Source organism: Vanacampus margaritifer, chromosome 2 (assembly GCF_051991255.1).
Source record: "Vanacampus margaritifer isolate UIUO_Vmar chromosome 2, RoL_Vmar_1.0, whole genome shotgun sequence".
Taxonomy (NCBI): Eukaryota; Metazoa; Chordata; class Actinopteri; order Syngnathiformes; family Syngnathidae; genus Vanacampus; species Vanacampus margaritifer.
Genome location: NC_135433.1, coordinates 3679226 through 3700288, shown reverse-complemented (window position 1 = coordinate 3700288; position 21063 = coordinate 3679226). Strand labels below are relative to the sequence as shown.

The 21063-nt window shown below is 42.2% G+C and overlaps 1 protein-coding gene and 1 pseudogene across 2 annotated transcripts in view; both read left to right on the top strand.

Moving 5' to 3' along the window:
• Positions 1-4215: 4215 nt before the first annotated feature.
• LOC144044315 (uncharacterized) lies at positions 4216-18137 on the top strand (annotated as a pseudogene). Its single transcript, XR_013291251.1, has 2 exons — positions 4216-4679; positions 16428-18137. The product of XR_013291251.1 is annotated as an uncharacterized LOC144044315 (transcript).
• best4 (bestrophin 4) overlaps positions 16548-21063 on the top strand; it is a 17669-nt gene continuing 13153 nt past the window's right edge. The window contains exons 1-2 of the mRNA XM_077558648.1: positions 16548-16691; positions 20458-20570. The gene's annotated coding sequence lies outside the window, so the exon portion shown is untranslated. The remainder of the gene's footprint in view (positions 16692-20457; positions 20571-21063) is intronic.

The following is a 21063-nucleotide window of genomic DNA, read 5'->3' as shown; positions in this document are numbered from 1 at the left end:
CAGATACTGCATCAAATGTTTGCTACTAGCTAATGCCAGTACATTACTAGTGTTGAGAGTCTTCTGCGCAGATTTAGTTATAACTGTTTTAATTTCCTCAGTAGAGCTTGGTGAGTGTTTAAATGATGTCTGGGGGCCTCGTCTATTTCCACAACAATGGACCATTTGTCTGTGGTTGAAATTCTTTTTTTTTTTTTTTGGTATGTGGGTGAGTATGTGCGTGCGTGCGAGTGTGTGTGTATTCATTAGTTCACCTAAAACCTATTAAAAAATCCCATATCATTCACCTAAACCGACCACTTCCAGCCAGAGTCGTGAGGCCGTCAGGAGACCCGAGGATAGGACCAAAGAAAAGAAAGGAAAGTGAAATCCAGCACCGACCAGACACCACCCACCAGGCCACCAACCAGAGTCCTTCACCAACCCCAGAGACATCTAAATTCCAACAAATCAGGAAGACCTCAAGAGACCAAAGGAGAGACTGAGGAAAGGAAAGAAGGAGGGGACGAAGCAGAGTGAGATCCACAGATACCAGCCTCCACCGATTCAATGACCTGAGGAAGAAGCAGATTGTGTCTGAGTTTCGATAGATGCTGGGGTGGTGGATCTGGCATGCATGAAAATCTCCACCAAAGAGGGGAGCCGTTGACCCCTGCCAGGACAGAGCAAGCGCAACACCTCAGGGCCCCCCAGTCTGCGGCAGCGCCAAAGGAGAGCAAACCCAGGAGCAGGAGCGCCCCTCCACCCCAACGCGGCCCGTGCCCTCAACCCAACGCAGCAGGACGGGGCACTGCAGGCACGCCAGGCACCTCACCGGTCCACATCCCCCCTCCCCCCACGACCCCCCGCCCGCCATCCACCCCAACCCAGCCCCAGACGCCCCCAGGCCCCCAAACCCCCAGACACCCCCCACCCAGCCACCACCACCACCACCGACCCCACCAACCGGCAGCCCCCGACCCCCAGATCCCGGGGATCCCCCGCACCCAGGCACCGGCGCCGAAGAGGGGCCGGGCAGCGGAGCGGAGAGGGCATCCGCGCCCACCCCACCCCCCAACGCGTGGAGGGACGGAACACCGGGGGCAGAAGGGGAGATGGGGGCACCGGGGGACGGGCGGCACCCCCGAACCCCAGGCCCAGTGGGGAAAGGCCCCGGTCATCACTCCAGCATTCTTAGTGAGAGGTAACCCTGTTACTGAGTTTGCCAGCTCGCCGACTGGCGAACTCTACCCGTAAACCTTGAATGTGACCCCACCCAGTGTATATACAAGTGTGTGTGTGTGTGTGTGGTGCATTAAAATTGGGAGCAGGTGAACCGGAGCAGAGGGAAATGATGATCCCCCTCTGCTCCGATCCACCCGCCTCCCAGGCATGTCAGTGAGTGTATGTGGTGCATTAAAAAAATATATAGGGGGTGGCGGCGCAGCGGGGACACGGACAACCGATTGCACCCCCCCCCCCCCCCAGTTGTGTGGTGCGTTAAAATTGGAGGGGAGTTGTAGGGCGAAGACGGTGTTTCCACCCTACCCCCCCCCCCCCCCAAATTGTGTTATGTGCCCTATATGTCTATAAAAGTGTATTGTGCGAAACTAGTGCAGTGAGTTAAGATGAGCGACCAGCGCCCAAACCCCCCCCACCACCACCGGGACCCCGGCGGGCATATGGGACCAGTCCTTAAAATTCTTATCTGAGGGCTGGGGGGGGGGGGGGGGCTTGGGGGCCTTGTGGTACCGCCTTTCAAGATAGTATAAGAATGTGTCTGTAATCGGGGCACTTGTGATGAGAAGCAGCCATTTGTCTCTCATTCATAAGTGACCGGAATATTCTGTAAAATAAATCATTCGAAGGACCTGTTCACCGATCTCCAGTCTGTATTAAGAAAATCAACATTCTCTCTACCCGAAAGAAAACGAACACGCGGAAGACAAAGATGTTCTTCTAACACTAGCTATTACATAGAGCAATAAATTCAAATAACATTTGATGGTTAAATCGCATCCCTGATAATAAACGTTCAGTTTACGGTACCTCAAAATGCTTGTTCATCTTGATGGCAAATTTTTAAACTGCACATTCACCACAATAAATCCAATTTAAATAGGCATTTAAACTTTACATACCGGGAACAAAACACTGAAAAGGGGTATAATGAGACCTCGCAGTTTTATGTCTTTCTAACTGCAGCAAAAATAGCGACATCTGTTGATGACGGTGCTTGCTCTGAAGCCGACAATTTCCAGCAGTCAATCATATCATAGCAGGGGCGTGTCCTGCCTGACTTCCGACACAGATCTACTTTCGTTTCTTCACGTAACCAGATGCCCTCCATTAAATCATTATTTTCGATTCCGTGCTGAACCGACTGCAAACTCCACACAGGACGCACATCACTATGATGGACTGCCACATAATTTATTAAATCTCAGCGTGTGAATAAACTCGTTTCGGTGCGCGTTGATGCTTCGCCCTACTTAACTTAGCTTAGCTCGCTAGCCGCTAGCAAAGAGAAGCACATAACACGTCGTCAAGAAGAGATCAAGTGTGATAAATAGCTTAAAGAAATAGATTATCCAGAATATTTTATAAAAGATAAAAATATTGTTTGAAAAAATTTCAGACATAGCTAATAATTTAAATTAGAATTTTGTTAATGTTGGCAGTAATTTGGCAGAAGAAATCCCTGAGCCACGAAACAAATGTCAAATAGATAAGCACATTAAAAATAATCCATCCACTATGTGGCTTAATGCTGTTTAATGATACAGAAGTATTAAATTAGTAAAAAGTATTATAGAATACAGTATGTTGTGCAACCTTTCACATAGGTATGTAATTTGTCGTTTAAAGCTGGTAAATTTCAATCAAAAATGAAAATAGCAAAAGTTATTCCTATTCATAAAAATGGAGAAAGACACATATTCACTAATCATAGAGCAATATCACTGCTGCCACAGTTCTCAAAAATTCTCGAAAAATTATTTTCATATCGACTGGATGATTTTATTGAGAAACATAAGCTTTTAAGTGAAAATCAAAATGGGTTTAGAGAAAAATGGACCACCTCAATGGCAGTCATGGAACTCGTAGAAGCAATATCTACTAACATAGATAATAAAACATTTACTGTTGGAATTTTTTATAGATTTTTTTAAAAAAAAAAGCATTTGATACTAATGAATGAATTAGAAAGATATGGCATAAGAGGTTTGGTATATAAATGGATGAAAAGTTATTTGGATAATAGATATCAGTACTTACAGTTTAACAATATACAATCAAAACACTTGCAGATTACTCATGAAGTCCCCCAAGGGTCTGTGCTAGGCCCCAAATTATTTATATTGTATATAAATGATATCTGTTGTGTCTCAAAAATATTCAAAAGTGTCTAATTCGCCGATGACATAACGCTCTACTGTTCAGGAGAAAACCTGAAGCAGCTTCTGACTGCCGTGGAGAATAAATTGAGCACATTAAAAAACTGGTTTGATTTAAATAAATTATCATTAAACTTAAACAAAACCAAGTTTATAGTTTTTGGTACTAGACAAACCACACAACAGGTCAAAATTATGGTAAATTCAATTGAAATTGAAAGAGTGTATGAAAATACATTTTGGGGAGTAATTATTGATGAAAAATTATGTTGGAAGTCACACATGAGTAATTCATTGAGGTGGGCCACCATGTACAAAGTGCAATATTGGCTACGCATTCATTATCCTTTTGGTAGCTTGGAGCATGCTGATCTTTTTAATTTTATTTATTTATTTATTTTGGCCTCTTCTGGTTGTGGCAGCTGGTCCACAACAGCTGTCAATCATTGTTCAAGTTTGCCGTTTACTCAAAGTGGCAGATACGTTTTCTATCATGCCAAAATGGCTGCACTAAGACCATTTTGGGACGCGTGACGTCAACGTCATCTCCATGTGCAGTGCTGCAAAACTCCTGGTTGGGAAACACTGCATCAAACAACCTAATCCAAAGTAGTGTTGAAGGCCAGATTAAGAGTTGGCCCCTCTGCATTGAGCAAACTAATGATTACAAAAGCAAATACTTTTTTCAATTTATTTGAAAGTAATATCATTTTATGTGCATGGCTGTACATTAGGGGCAGCTCGGCTGTAAGAGAGAGTGCGGTCAAATCGTGTTTCGAAATAAAAATGCGCGGCGCTCCATACACGATCGAAGCTTCCAGCAGCCAATCATATCGCAGCGTGGGCGTGTCCTCGATTTCTCGCACGTCTACTTTCCTTTGCTTCTTCACGTAACCAGACGCCCTCCGCTAAATTATACTTTCCGATTTGGTGCTGAACTGACTGCAGCCTCCCCACAGGACGCCCATCACTACTTTGAAGGACTACAACATTTATTAAGTCTTTGTGGCCGGATCAACGCTTCTCGGTGCGCTTTGAAGATTCGCGGCTTAGTTAGCTTAGCTTATTTTAGCTTAGTTTATTTTAGCTTGCTAGCCGCTAACAATGAGACGCGTTTGGTAATCGCGACAACTAGACATCAAGTGTGACTTTTTGGGCGTTATTGTGCCAACATGTGTGCAAGAACGACACCGAAGTACGAGGAGGAACTTTTTGGAGTAAAAGAAGAGAAGGAGCAACATCTTCGACTTCAACTGCTGGGCAATGTTTGCACGCAGCCCCGTGTTGTGCTACGCAGAGCAGGTTTGTACACTTCTTAGCTCGCCTACTTTGTGAAGAATTTGTTTCTATCGTTAAAATAATATTCATGTGTTTGTAGTTGAATAGAATCCTACAGAGCCCCAAAGGCTAGTGATGAATAAATGGGTACGAACTGAACTACTTAAACAGGCAGAACAAAAAAGGAGTGGCGGCTCTGTATGTTGATAAAGGATAACAATACAAAAAATTGGAGAAGATGAATGCCATTATTCTGTAAATGTGCATGGCAGAATATATTGGTTAGTTGTGTATACAAAGCTCCGGGGTCTTATATTTAATTATTTAATAATTGTAGGGAAATAATGTTTTCCTGTGAAAAAAAACAAGGACGTGTTAATTTGCAGGGATTTCAATTTGGATCTTTTAAATCCTAATAAGCATGAACTAACTGATTTTGAATTTATCGATGTAATGTTTAGTATGAGTTTATTTCCTTTAATCACAAAACCAAGCAGGGTAACATCTTATTCCGCCACACTAATTGATAATATATTTACTCACTGTATGGATAATACCTCGATTTGTGTCTTACTTCTGAATGACATCAGTGATCATCTGCCACTGTTTGTGAGGTATGATTGGAATTTTGTAATTGTCTATGAATCTTAATGTGTTTAACTATAAAAGAATAAGAACAGAAGAATCTATTGGCAGCTTAAGAAATAAATTACTAACAGAGAGAATAGTATACGAGGAGACTGACATTAACAAAGCATATGAAACATTCCTGCGAATATTTAAAGCATTATTTACCAGCTCATTGGCCTAGTGGTACAGTGTCCGCCCTGAGACTGGGAGGTCGTGGGTTCAATTCCCGGCCAGGTCATACCAAAGACTATAAAAATGGGACCCATTGCCGCTCTGCTTGACACTCAGCAATAAGGGTTGGAATTGGGAGGTTAGATCACCATATGATTCCCGAGCGCGGCTGCTGCTGCTGCTGCTGCTGCTGCTGCTGCTGCTCACCGCTCCCTCAGGGGATGGGTCAAATGCGGAGAACGAATTTCGCCCCACTTAGGTGGGTGTGACAATCAGTGAATCTTATCTTATCTTATCTTATCTTATTTGATAAGCATTGTCCAATAAAATACACAGAAAAACCATGGATCACGAAAGGGCTACAAAATGCATGCATGCAAAAAAAAACAACACATTATATAGGAAATTCTTAAAATTAAGAACTGTAGAAGCAGAAAAGAAATATAAGATATACAAAAATAAGTCAATTAATATTATGAGAAAATCTAAGAAAAATTACTATAATTGGACAAGAATAAAACAAACAAAGGGGATATGGAACGTGTTATTATCTGGAATGGTTCAACAAAAAGTTATCCTGAATATTTTATTGAGGATAATAAAACATAAATAATATGAATGATGTGGTTAATGGGTTTAATAGATTTTTTTTGTAAGTGTGGGGCCCAAACTGGCAGAACAAATTGCAAACCTACAGCCGGAAGAAGGGTTGGGGAGGGTCGGGAACTTTATTGATAGCAACCATAGCTAATTGTTTTTAAATCCTGCAACTGAAAAAGAGATTCTTGATATTGTTGGCAAATGCAAGGGCAACATTTCCACAGACTGGAACGACGTTGATATCTTTTTGATTAAGCAAGTAATTGATGTAATTGTAAAGCCATTAACCTACTGTATATGTGTAATTTGTCCTTGTCATCAGGTGTATTCCCAGATAAAATGAAAACTGCCAAGCTCATCCCGATTTACAAACGGGAGACATAAGTCAATTCACTAATTAAAGGCCGGTCCCTCTACTTTCTCAATTCTCAAAAATGTTAGATTTTTTTGGGGCGAATAGCCTAGATAATTTCATTGAAGAGTATGAATTGATAAATTACAGGTCAATATGGATTGAGACCAAAGAGGTACACATGGAAGAAATAACCAGTTCTCTGGACCCCCCAAAAAATGCAGTAGGAGTATTTCTAGATTTAAAAAAGGCATTTGACACAATAGATCATCATGTACTAGTTAGGAAACTTGAAAAATATGGAATTAAAGGAGTTCCACTCAACTGGTTGACAAATTAGCTATCTAATACATAATATTCACATGACGTCACCGAGCCCCACCTGTCGACCCAGCGGGCCTTTCGTGGGGCAAACGACCAGCAAGACAACGCAACCAAATGCTGAGCGCTCGTGTTACTTACTACAAGTTACTTTGATTCATTCATTTGTTCATTCATTCCGGATTTTCACACACCGCTTCATAATGGTGCATAATTGGGCGAACAAAGATGTGAAATGAAACTTCTAAATAGTATTCACATGGCGTCATTTGCCCAACATTATGTGCCGGTCCATGGAATGTCGAATGGGAACGGCAAAGAAGTTTCCGGAATTACAAAGATACTTCGGAAGGATTTCCAACCGACCAAGTCTACCAAAGTGTGTTCGAACCATTTTGAATAAGGTAAGTGTCATTGTAAGATGGCAAAAATGCTTTCACCATAATGCGATTGTGATCTATGTGAGCCGGTAGCCGTGGCTAGCTCTGGCTAAAAATAGATTTGTGGTCAAGATGTTCGATTTTGAGATCTCTCCAAATTAGAGATGGGACGTTTGACACTGAGACTCCGGAGCGTGTGTCAGCCGAGTGAGACAGACTGCTCGAAACAATGTATCAAAAGCCCCGATGAAACCTCCGTGATCACGTGCTGATGACGTATGCGGCTTCATGCGCGCTAATGAGATACCGGAAATTACGTAACTGATTCAATTGTTTTGGCGCGGTGTCAGCTGTTAAAAGGAGACACCGAAACAACCACTGCCTCCCCCGCGCCCACAGCCTTTTGAGAGAAAACTGACTTGAGAGAGCTTTAGGATGGAGAATACCAATGCAAGAAAACAATTTCGTGTTTGGCAACACTTTGACGTTGTCACCCACAAAGGTAAGATTTTAAATATTTGGCATAATATAAATGGTATATTATCAGCATTATCATCATCATTGTAGTGTTGTATTTACTATTGTACAGTTTTGCTAAATGGCTCACCGCAACATTTGCAATAATAAATGGTTACAGAAAATGAATTAATATTACTGTATCACTTTTAATAATGTTAAAACTTTAAAGGATTTAAAGGTCGCTGGGAATCTTGGCTGTGTTACCTACATTTAAAAATATCACAGCCTGCAGTATGTCCATAGTAACCATAATAATATCTTGATTGTTTCAGTATTGCATAACAATTTTTAATGTCATATTTATTCATTATTTAGGTTCAGTGCCTCATATGCTCACAGGAGTTGGTTTTTGGCAACAACACCTCCTCCATGTTGCGGCATCTGCGTGCCAAACACGAACAGGCAACAACTCCGCAGCAGAGCACTTCAGCTGAAGCTGATCCTGCTGGACCTTCTGGTATGGTCATAATTCCACATGATTGTGTTTAATCCTAAAAGGTTTTTATAGTTTCATGCATGTACATCTGTATATGATCACTTGTAATACTATATATCTTTTGTCACTTTTTATTCTTGATTAATTATTTTTTAAATTGCTACTTCCAGCTTTGAATGATATCACTGTTTTGATTTAATTTACCCTGATATGTTTAAAAAAAGGAAAATGTATGGTATTAATGCACACTAAAGTTTCATATGTTATCACTTTTTTTTCTGTCATCAGGGTCGAGGAAGCAAAAGCTGGATGAGGCGTTACTGAATCTGATCATCATAGATGCACAGCCACTATCACTGGTGGAAAATGAAGGGTTAAGGGCCTTTGTCCAGCTCCTGGATCCCACTTATGTTATCCCAGGAAGAAAAGCCCTGAAACAAATGTTGCAGAATAAATACAGGGTTGCCAAAGACAACGCAGTAGCGGAGATAGAAAAGACATCCACAGTCAGCCTAACATCAGACATGTGGACTTCAATAAATATGGATGCCTACTTGGCTGTAACCTGCCACTTCGTTAATGAAGAGATGGAGCTGTCAACTCTTTTGTTGGGCATAAAAAGGTTCCCTCGCTCCCATACTGCAGCAAACCTAGCAGAGGCCAAAGAAACCCTGATGGCAGAGTGGGGAATCAGAGCCAAAGTGATGAGTCTGGTCACAGACTCAGCTGCAAACATGATTGCATGTGCCAATCTCCTCAATGTGCGCCATATAAGCTGTTTTGCCCACACGTTAAATCTTGTCGTGAAGAAATCATTAGCACAAACACCAGGGCTTGATGATCTTCGCACCAGGGCACGTAGTATTGTGGGGCATTTCAAATCAAGCACTACGGCAAGGGAAAAGCTGTCTGAAATTCAGCGGCAAATGGGAAGACCGGAGCATAAACTTTTGCAAGAGGTTGAAACACGCTGGAACAGCACATTTGCAATGCTCCAGAGACTGCATGAGCAGAGGGAGCCACTGGGTGCAGCCCTCAGCAGTCTAAACACCACCATCGTCCCATTCTCTGCTGAAGAATATGAGACGATCTCACAGTGCCTTTCAGTCCTCTCACCATTCAATGAGGCCACTGTAGAAATGTCTACAGAGAATAGAGTGTCTGGATCAAAAGTAATTCCAATGGTGAAGATGCTGAAGCACTTCACAGCCAGACAGTGGACAACAGTCACCGTCGAAGTTGCCAGGAATTTAGTCAGCAAAATCAACAGCAATCTCCAAGACAAATTTGCAATGCTGGAGAAAATAACAACCCTGACACTAGCCACATTGCTGGATCCAAGATTCAAAGAAGTGGGCTTCTGTAGCACATCAAGTTGCCAGGCTGCAGTGGAAAGGCTCACAAGAGAATGTGCCAATCAAATGCCTGCAACAGCCCAACAACTGCCACCTGCAGAGGTTACAGGCCATTCCCAGGGCAACAGCCTCTGGGGTCCTCTGGACAACCATGTGGGGACGCAGCGTGCTTCAAGTAGCACTGCCAATGCAATTTCAGAGGTGAGGTACTTACAGTACGTATATGATATGAAAAGTGGCACTATTGTTATGTTGTAATGAATGTAATGTTATGCTGCTGAAACTAAATTTCCCTATCTATCTTTACTTTGATTTATTAATCCAGTGCAAAAATGATTATCTGTCATATTTTTCTTTTCTAGATATTTGAAGGACAAACTGCTTCCCCGGACGGAGAAGCCACTACAATATTGGTTTCTCCACAAAACCACATACCCACATCTGTATCCAGTGGCTCTGCAGTACCTCTCAACACCAGCATCTTCAGTCCCCTGTGAGAGGATTTTCTCAAAGGCTGGTGAAATTGCCAGAGAAGAAGCCGCTTGAAGGCCAACACAATAGAGCAAATATTGTTTTTGAATAAGAACTTATAAAACAAATAAATATAAAAAGTTGGGCACAAGCACAATTCCCTCATGTACATACTGGTATTTGCTTTATTTTCACTGTTGCACAAGCACAATTCCCTCATGTAGGTATTTGGTTCACTTTATGTTCACCTTCCATGTGTACCTGATGATCATTAGACAGACGCAAATGTAAGACTGAATGTACTGGTGTTATGTTGGAATATAAAATCAGGCTTTGAAGACTATAGCTGCTATGACTCCAGCTGACCACCAGATGTCACCGGTACGATCTATCTTATGGGGCTTTGAAGCTTCGACTCTTTTTCCAAAGCAATCAGCCGAAAGCCTCAAAAGCGTCACAAGGCTTCATTTTCCCATCTCTACTCCAAATACCCTCCTTAAGGTCTCTTATTTTCCTTTACCAGCAGCCCAAAAGTTGAAATTGTTGCTAAAGTGTACACAAATAAGTGGTGAATCAACAATGTTGTTGTTGTTGTTTTCGTTGTAACATGCTAGCACTAGTAGCTAGCGCGTTCAGGGAAACTAGCCACTTGTTTTAAAAATAACCTGAGATTCTTCACCTCAAATCCACATTTTTTTCCTATGTACATAAACTACATTTGTATGGTTTCGAAAATCTTAAAGTTTGTGCTATTTGCAGATGACAAACATTTTCTGTTCTGGGGACAACCTGCAGCAGACAGGTAGCTACCAAAGAATTAAATCAACGTAAAACATGGTTTGACCTAAACAAACTTTCATTAAATTTGAGTAAAACCAAACTGATGTTGTTTAGGAACCGTAAAATAAATGCACAAATAATACTGAGGATTAATAACGTTCAAATTGAATGGGTTTATGAAAATACATTTCTGGGTGTGATTCTTGATAACAAAATCTGCTGGAAATCCCATATAAAACATGTTAGGACAAAGGTAGCACGCACTGTTGGAATTTTGGGAAAGACCAGACACATTCAATGAGAAAACAATGTATATTTTGTATTGTTCATTAATATTAGACTAGATATAGTCGGACTCGCCTCCACACGCGGCTTGGGTTCTGGTACCAATCCGGAGGAAAAGCAGTGCGCCGTTAACACTGTGTATAGTGGAGATGGGGTGCTGTTGACCTCGACTCGGGACGTCGTGAATCGGTGAGGAGAGTACTTCAAAGACCTCCTCAATTCCACCGACACGCCTTCCTTTGAGGAAGCAGGGTCTGGGGACTCTGAGGTGGGCTCCCCTATCTCTGGGGTCGAAGTCGCCGAGGTGGTTGGAAAGCTTCTCGGTGGCGGGGCCTGGGGGGTGGATGAGATCCGCCCGGAGTTCCTAAAGGCTGTGGATGTTGTGGGGCTGTCGTGGTTGACACGTCTCTGCAGCATCGTGTGGACATCGGGGACAGTGCCTCTGGATTGGCAGACCGGGGTGGTGGTTCCCCTTTTTAAGAAGGGGGACCGAAGGGTGTGTTCCAACTTTAGAGGGATCACACTCCTCAGCCTCCCGGTTAAGGTCTATTCAGGGGTGCTGGAGAGGAGGGTCCGTCGGGAGGTCGAAACTCGGATTCAGGAGGAGCAGTTTGGTTTTCGTCCCGGCCGTGGAACAGTGGACCAGCTCTACACCCTCAGCAGGGTCCTCGAGGGTTCGTGGGAGTTCGCCCAACCAGTCTACATGTGCTTTGTGGACTTGGAGAAGGCGTTTGACCGTGTCCCTCGGTGAGTCCTGTGGGGGGTGCTTCGGGAGTATGGGGTACCGAGCCCCCTGATACGGGCTATTCGGTCCCTGTACGACCGATGTCAGAGTTTGGTCTGCATTGCCGGCAGTAAGTCGAATTTGTTTCCTGTGAGGGTTGGACTCCGCCAAGGTTGCCCTTTGTCACCAATTCTGTTCATAACTTTTATGGACAGAATTTCTAGGCATAGCCGAGGCGTTGAGGGGGTCCGGTTTGGTGGCCTCAGCATTGTATCTCTGCTTTTTGCAGATGATGTGGTGCTGTTGGCTTCTTCAAGCCGTGATCTCCAACTCTCACTGGAGCGGTTCGAAGCCGAGTGTGAAGCGGTTGGGATGAGGATCAGCACCTCCAAATCCGAGACCATGGTCCTCAGTCGGAAAAGGGTGGAGTGCACTCTCCGGGTCGGGGATGAGATCCTGCCCCAAGTGGAGGAGTTCAAGTATCTTGGGGTCTTGTTCACGAGTGAGGGTAGGTTAGAGCGGGAGATCGACAGGCGGATCGGTGCAGCGTCTGCAGTGATGCGTACGCTGTATCAGTCCGTTGTGGTGAAGAAGGAGCTGAGCCGAAAGGCAAAGCTCTCGATTTACCGGTCGATCTACGCTCCTGCCCTCACCCATGGTCACAAGCTGTGGGTCGTGACCGAAAGAACAAGATCCCGGATACAAGCGGCTAAAATGAGTTTCCTCCGCAGGGTGGCCGGGCTCTCCCTTAGAGATAGGGTGAGAAGCTCGGTCATCCGGGAGGGACTCTGCGTCGAGCCGCTACTCCTCTACGTTGAGAGGAACCAGTTGAGGTGGCTCGGGCATCTGGTTCGGATGCCTCCTGGACGCCTCCCTTGGGGAGGTGTTTCGGGCATGTCCTACCGGCAGGAGGCCCCGGGGATGACCCAGGACACGCTGGAGAGACTATGTCTCTCGGCTGTCCTGGGAACGCCGTGGGGTCCCGTCGGAGGAGCTGCCTGAAGTGGCTGGGGAGAGGGAAATCTGGGCTTCCCTGCTAAAGCTGCTGCCCCCGCGACCCGACCCCGGATAAGCGGAAGAAGACGGACGGACGGACATTAATATTACCATATTTGAATTACTGTGTAGAAGTTTGGGGTAATTGCTACAAAACCACAATACAATCATTATGCGCACTGCAAAAAAGCCATAAGAATAATAAATCATGTAGGGTACCTTGAATATACCAATACACTTTTTTATTATTATTGTGCAAACTAAAGTTTAGGGATCTGTTAGATTTTAAAACTGGACAAATAATGTATGGGGCAAATAATAAAATGCTGCCCGGCAACATACAAAAATTATTTACTTTATTTGAGAGGGGAATTGAAATTTAAACCCAATTATGCTCGCACAAAACTCAAAAGTATGTGCATTTCGATCTGTGGTGTGGTTTTGTGGAATGGTCTTGAGGGAAACATTGAAGCATTTGTCAATTTAAGAAATTATATAAAGAAATCATTTTTGCTAAATATACTAGGGAGGAATCATAAAAACAGTGGTTGAGTACAATTTTTGTTAAGGCATTTAAGAATAATGAGTTAAAGTAATAAGTGAGGTATAATTGGGATAGGACTAGATGAGCAGTTGCTTCATCCTATTCCATTTCAAACAGTAAGTATTTTCCTTTGTTAAGTGAGTTTCTTTGGAAGTCATTACTATTATTTACGGGGAACGAAAACAGTTATATTTCATCCTTGTTTTGTGGAATAACTTAAATGTCTGTTTTTGACACAATTGTGACATTATGCTTGTTTTGTTTTATTGTCATTTTTAAATGTTCAAAATAAAGTTGAGTAAAAATGGAGAAACCAAAAGCGTTCTGAACCACTGAATCAATCTGAAGTCATTTTGTTGAAATGGCCCAGTGGCTCGAAGCATTTGACCGGAGCCAGACTTTTCAGCTTATCCAAAGATAATTTGTTTAATAAACACTTAATTTCAATCGGTGTCTCTTAATGTTGAAATTATTTAAGTACATGTTAAGCACACAGGAGATTTTTGCACATAATGTGCTGTTTAATTTTTTCACAATGTACAAAAAAAACATTCAAAGTCAATAATCAATTAACTTCAGTCACGACCTACCCGCCACAGCTTAGCGGTCGGTTAGCATCACAAATTTACATCAACTAGGCGGTGAGTTACCGGTCAAGGGAAAATAACCAACGCAGATTGTTTATCTTGGCCAAACAATACGCGGCCGCTTCAGTATGATCTAACCACCGTCTGCTTTTTTTCCCTTTCTATAAGGAGTGCATCCAATCAAGAGTGTGAAAAAATACGGACAACCCGTAACAGTTGGCAGCTCTGCAACAACAGTTATTAGAACAATCAATCAATAAAATCTTAAACAATTTCTTGTGCTTCTCAGCGAGCTTCTGGAATGGAATTGACTACATGTTGTTTTATGTCAGCGGCACATCAGTTTAGTAGGTATAGCATTAGCGTTTGAATGCCATTAGAACCCTTAGTCAGGATTGATTGTTTTGTTTTCGTGCTACTACTAGCATTCTGAGCTAGCGACATGTCATGATTACGTGAAGAAGTGCAGACTTATAACCAGGGTTGGGAGGGTTGCTTTTAAGGGTCTCATATTATTCTTTCAACATTCTAAAATACTTCTCAAATGTGTAAAAGACATGTCTGTGACATGCATTCATCAAAATTGACTTTGGATCTAATATTTTTGCTGTCCCTAAATCAGCCCAAAAAAACGCTCTGTTCAAAACAGCCTGTTTTAGGGGTATGTCACTTTTATGTAAATAGCTGCACCAGGCCACGTCTAGGCCACACCCTTCTCTCTCGAAGGGGTAGTGGTTTCGGTCATGGTAGCCATGTGCTAATGTTGTGAATGGAAGCGACTGGCCATGGCAGCAGAAGAAAAGAAAAATACAGACATGTCTCTTACACATTTGAGAACTATTTAACTCTTTCACTGCCACTGACGTTTAAAGACGTCAAGTAAAAACCTACGGAGGGCTGCCAATGACGTCAAAAGACGTCGTCCAATTTTTTTTTTTTTTTTTTTTGAAACGGATAGAGGGAACCCTTCCGCATCTGTGGTGAAAGTTTCAATTAGGTCTGTTGTGCCTAAGGACTATTTTTGGCCCCTAGAGGGCAGCGATGACTCTCTTTTGACAAGATCGGGTGGGCGTCAGTAGAGGCGGAGCTAGAGCGTCGAGCAGGAGATCAGAATGGAAAACAAAGGAAAAATGGCGACCGGTTGCGAGGAGCTCACGCCCGAGCCGTTTTTTTCAAAGACCAAAAGCATCGACCAACGCTAAAAGAGCACATTGATGGCATCGATGATGATGATGGTGACTCCGTGGATGGAAAGCATTGACGCGGCAATAGAATACGTTAGGCGGGTGGAGCTAGATGGCCGAGGAGGCGAGCGGTTGCAAGCAGCGAGCGGTTGCAAGCAGCTCTACACTTACAAGACGAAAGGCATCGACCAACGCTAAAAGAGCACATTGATGACGACGATGATCATCATCGATGATGATGAATGTGAATCCGAGCTTGACGGCGAAATTGGAACCGCTGACGCGGCGGCATTGACGGCGTCGTAACGTGGAGCACAACCGAGCACGCACAGGCGGACGTTCGATCGGACGACGAAGAGTGCCCCGAGTCCAATGCATATTCATCGGAGGAGTGTATACAGTCTGCTACTTGCTATTTATTCCCCGGAAAAAAAGGCAGTCAAGAAAGTGTAACGTTTGCACGCGAAACGGACAAAGTGAAAGTAAACTGTTGTGCGAGTCCAGCGGCGTCTCCTTGCACGCAGGGGAGCGTTATAAAAAGAAAAACTGTATTTGAAACATCCACATAATTGTAAGTAGTACCACAGTTGCACACATTTGTAAATAGTTTGCGAAATTGTTTTGTCAAATTGTTACACTGTTGAATGGAAATAAACATATTTTGCAATCAAAAAACACTTTTTCATTGTTGGTGAAAGCGTTTTACAGAAGTAAAGCACTATTTAGGTGTTTGTGGCATCATTCATGGACAAAAAGAAGTGTACAATTCACTAGAGTGCATGAAATAACATCGTTTCACAAAAAGCTCTTTTTCTCCGTTTTTTGTTTCAAAAGAGAGAATTTCGGTGAAAGTAACCATTTTCTATTGTTGATTACTGAAGAACGGAATAAGGTAGAAACAAACTTTTTTTTTCTGATGAAAAAATGAGAGTCCAATCTTTCATTTGGTAGTATGTGTGTTTCCATAGTCCAAACACAACATTTTCTGTGGACCTTGAACGATCAGTCAAAATGCTTAAATCGGCTGGCACTGGGGACAACCCGTTTCTGAAAACGTCTGGCAGTGAAAGAGTTAAATATGTGGAAAAGTGGCATAACGTTTTACCATAAGAAAAAGTCGCATAACGTTACTACAGAGACGATGTGGTAGCGTTAGTTTGTGATTGTTTAGGCAAAGGTTATTTTAACCGTCAAATCTACTGCGAATGTTATTTTGCCGTGAATGTATCAGATTTGCCGTGAATGCTTGTAGATATTTACAAGTGGTTATGAATAAAACAAATGTGCACATTTAGGCCACTGCGCGCTCGCAATGAGCAAGCCGTTTCGCCGAGACCACTTAGCGGCCGGTTAGAAACAATAATACACAACATCAAGTCGCGCTTGAGATTTGACTTAACTAAACCAAATGTATGTTTGCCTTCTTGTGTCCCGCAGACGTTGGTGAGGAATATCTTCGTCCTGAGGAACAGGTGGTGAAGTCTCCTCTTGTGAAACGGGAGGAAGAAGAGCATCCTTACATCAAAGAGGAAGAAAAGCCCCTTTTCGTCAAAGAGGAGGCGTTTGAGGATGATGTCACCAAGACACCACTGACCTTTGCCCCTTTTAAGAGTAAAGATGAAGTCATGGGTGAGAGTGAGGAGGACAGAGGGGCGGAGCCTCCAAGCAGCAGCTCAACTCCTCAACACATGGAGACAGAAGGTAATGCAGACCAATGGGGATCATCACTAGCACAAAGTGATGACATAAGGTCACAGTCTAAAGGTGATCATGCTGACAACAACCGCTGCAAATGTTCTCAGTGTGCGGAAACATTCAGTTCAAAAGGGAGTTTGAAAGTTCACCTGAGAAAACACACTGGAGAAAAACCATTTACCTGCTCAGACTGTGGCAAAAGCTTCTCTTACAAGTCAGATTTAACAAAACACACAAGAACACACACTGGAGAAAAACCGTTTGCCTGCCCAGACTGTGGCAAAAGCTTCTCTCACAAGGGAAATTTAAAAATACACACAAGAACACACACAGGAGCGAAACCTTTTTCCTGCTCAGACTGCGGCAAAAGCTTCTCTCAGAAGTCAGATTTAACAAAACACACAAGAACACACACTGGAGAAAAACCGTTTGCCTGCCCAGACTGTGGCAAAAGTTTCTCTGACCAGAGTAATTTAAAAATACACAAAAGAACACACAATGGAAAAAAAACATTTACCTGCTCAGACTGTGGCAAAAGTTTCTCTGACAAGAGTAATTTAACAATACACAAAATAACACACACTGGAGAGAAACCTATTTCCTGCTCAGACTGTGGCAAGCACTTCTCACTGAAGTCAGATTTAACAAACCACACAAGAAGACACACTGGAGAAAAACCGTTTGCCTGCCCAGACTGTGGCAAAAGCTTCTATGACAAGAATACTTTAGCAAAACACAAAAGAACACACAGTGGAGAAAAATCTTTTTCCTGCTCAGATTGTGGCAAAAGATTCTCTCGGAGGTCACATTTAACAAGCCACATGAGAAAACACACTGGAGAAAAACCTTTTTCCTGCTCAGACTGCGGCAAAAGCTTCTCTCACAAGTCACTGTTAATATACCACACAAAACCGCACACTGGAGAAAGACCTTTTTCTTGCTCAGACTGTGGAAAAAGCTTCTCTCAGAAGTCACATTTAACAAACCACACAAGAAAACACACAGGAGAAAAACCATTTACCTGCTCAGACTGTGGCAAAAGCTTCTCTCAGAAGTCACATTTAACAAGCCACACCAAAAAGCACACTGGAGAAAAACCTTTTTCCTGCCCAGACTGTGGCAAAAGCTTCTCTCACAAGGGAAGTTTAAAAATACACACAAGAACACACACTGGAGAAAAACCATTTACCTGCTCAGACTGTGGCAAAAGCTTCTCTCAGAAGTCACAGCTAACAAGACACACAAAACGGCACACTGGAGAAAAACCTTTTTCTTGCTCAGACTGCAGAAAAAGCTTCTCTCGGAAGTCAGATTTAACAAACCACACAAGAAAACATGCTGGCAAGAAACCATTTAGTTGCAGTGTTTGTGCTAAAAGATTCTCTAGTAAAAAGTTTGTTGAGGCACACAAGTGTGCTGGTGAGAAGCAGCGATCTTTAAAGCTTAAAAAAATGAAGGGAGTGAGTCTGGTGTGCTGTAAAAGTGTAAATGATTTTGAATAAAATAGAGAGGGAGGAAATAAGTGATTCCGCTTATTTAAAAAATGTTCAGACTTAGAAATTAATAAGTCTTTGATTTTTATGGCAACTTTATTTTAACAGTGATAGACAGAATATCAGGAAAAATTGAAAGAATGACATGGGGGGGGGGGGATTTGCATTTTGTTGAGGGAGATCATTAACCAGCGACTCTCGTGTAGTCCTTCGGTGATCTAGACCTTTTTCATATTGATTGAGACCCCACGATCTTGCATGGAGCCCCCCCAGAACCCAAAATTTAGCAGCAACAAAACTTAAAGGGGAAGTTAACCCAAAATGTTCTTAATATGTTGTATGTGCCTCCACTAGTCTAAAGACGGCATTCAGGTTAATATTCCGTTTATCTTGAACATTGCTCCAGTTCCAACCTCAAATCATGTCGGATATCTTTTGAAGTGGAAAAGAATTTGCCCTCCTCTCAAATTCTCACTTTTATTGCACAGTTTGCCCACTTGAATGTTTAAAGCCATCATACAAATGTCACAATCAAAGATAACCCAAATAAACATACAATGGAGTTTTTTTTTAAGTGGAGATTTTATTTTTTAAGGACAAAACACTATTTCAAAGCTCCCTGGCCCTGTCAAAAGTATTTACGTTCATTCCGTTCATAGATATGAGGGTTTCAGAAGACTTAAGAAGAATCAACTCCAGCTTTACTTAAATGTGTAAACGTAATGCTTTCAAAGCGACTCAAACTATGAATATGAAACGTTTTTAAAGTTTTCTTTGAATGTGTTTAAACGCTTATGTATGCTTTAGTAATATTGTAAGCTACTTTTCTTTTCTCTGCTTTGCTTCCGAATGTCGTTAACGGTTGTGTTTATTGACGTTTGTAGGTGTTGTGTATTTGCTTATGTGAAGCATTGAGTTGCCTTGTGTATGAAATAGAAATAAAATATAGAAGAAAAAGCCACCTTGCCAAATTAGCGTGGAAAATACCTTCAGGGACACACAAAGCCAGATGTACAGTATGGCCACGTTCGGAGTGTTTTAAGTCTCGGCTTAAGACCCACTTTTACTCCTTGGCTTTTAGTTCAGCATGAATTGTGTGGTCCGCGTGGTATTATTTTTATTTTTTATTTTTGGGGTGGTGGGGGGCAAATATATTTTTATTGTATTTATTCCTTTATTTTACTTATTGTATTTTTGTAATTTATTAACTTTTTTTTTTAATTATTGTTGGTTTTTACTAGATTTCATGTGTATCTATGATAGTATGTGGATCTCAATGTGCAGCACTTTGTAAACACTTGTTTATAAAATGTGCTATAGACAAAGTTGATTGGATTAGATTAAAAGTGATCACGTTACGTAAACCGGCAGTACAATGCAAATGCAAATCAATTTGTACTTCTGAGCATTAGGGGAGCGTAAGATATGATAAGTGTGCTCGAAGTGCAATGGCGTGTCATCACTAACCTTTATTAGAAGGTAAGTGTTGCATTCAAACCTTGCAGCAAGAATTTGTGAAAGCCACAGATGACAAAAGTGGCCAAAAGTACAAATATTGCATATATCAGTAATATATCAGATACTGCATCAAATGTTTGCTACTAGCTAATGCCAGTACATTACTAGCTATTACATAGAGCAATAAATTAAACTCATAACATTTGATGGTTAAATTGCATCCCTTATAATAAACGTTCAGCTTGCGGTACCTCAAAATGCTTGTTCATCTTGATGGCAAATTTTTAATCTGCACATTCACCACAATAAATCCAATTTAAACAGGCATTTAAACTTTACATATTGGGAACAACGCACTGAAAAAGGGAATAATGAGACCTCGCAGTTTTATGTCTTTCTAACTGCTGCAAAAATGGCGACATCTGTCGATGACTTGATGACAGTGCTTGCTCTGAAGCCGACAATCTCCAGCAGCCAATCATATCGCAGCGGGGGCGTGTCTTGCCTGATTTCCGACGCAGATCTACTTTCGTTTCTTCACATAACCAGACGCCCTCCGCTAAATCATTCTTTTCGATTCCGTGCTGAACCGACTACAACCTCCAAACAGTACGTTAATCACTACTTTGATGGACTGCAACATAATTTATTAAATCTGAGCGTGTGAATAAACTTGTTTCGGTGCGCGTTGATGCTTCTCGCCCTACTTAGCTTAGCTTAGCTTAGTTCGCTAGCCGCTAGCAAAGAGAAGCACGTAACACGTGGTCAAAAAGAGATCAAGTGAGACTTTGTTGGCATTATTGTGCTAAAATGTTTGCAAGAACGACAGCAAAGTACGAGGAGGAACTCTGTGGAGAAAAAGAAGAGAATGAGCAACATCTTCAACAGCTGGACGATGTTTGCGAGGAGCCTCGAGTTGTGCTACACACAGCAGGTTTGTACACTTCTTACTCTCCCTTGCTTAGGACTAGTACTACTATATAGCGTTAAAAATCTCAAAATGCAGTCCTCATTACTGTACACATTAAAATAATTCCAGCCATTATGTTATTGTAACTTAACTCTTTTACTGCCATGTACGTTAAAAGACGTCAAGTAAAAACCTACGGAGGGCCGCCAATGACGTTAAAAGACGTCATCCAATTATTATTTTTTATTTTTTTGAAACTGGTGGAGGAAAGCCTTGGCCAGCTGTGGTGAAAGTTTCAAGCAGATCTAGTTAGCCTAATGACTATTTTTGGCCCCTAGATGGCAGCAATGACTCTCTTTTGACAAGATTGGGTAGGCATCAGTAGAAGACGTGAGGCGGAGCTGGAGTGTTGAGGGGACAATGGCTGAAGAAGCCATAATGGCGACCGGTTGCAAGCAGCTCACGCTCGAGCAGTTTTTTTCAAAGATGAAAAGCATCGACCAACGCTAAAAAGCAC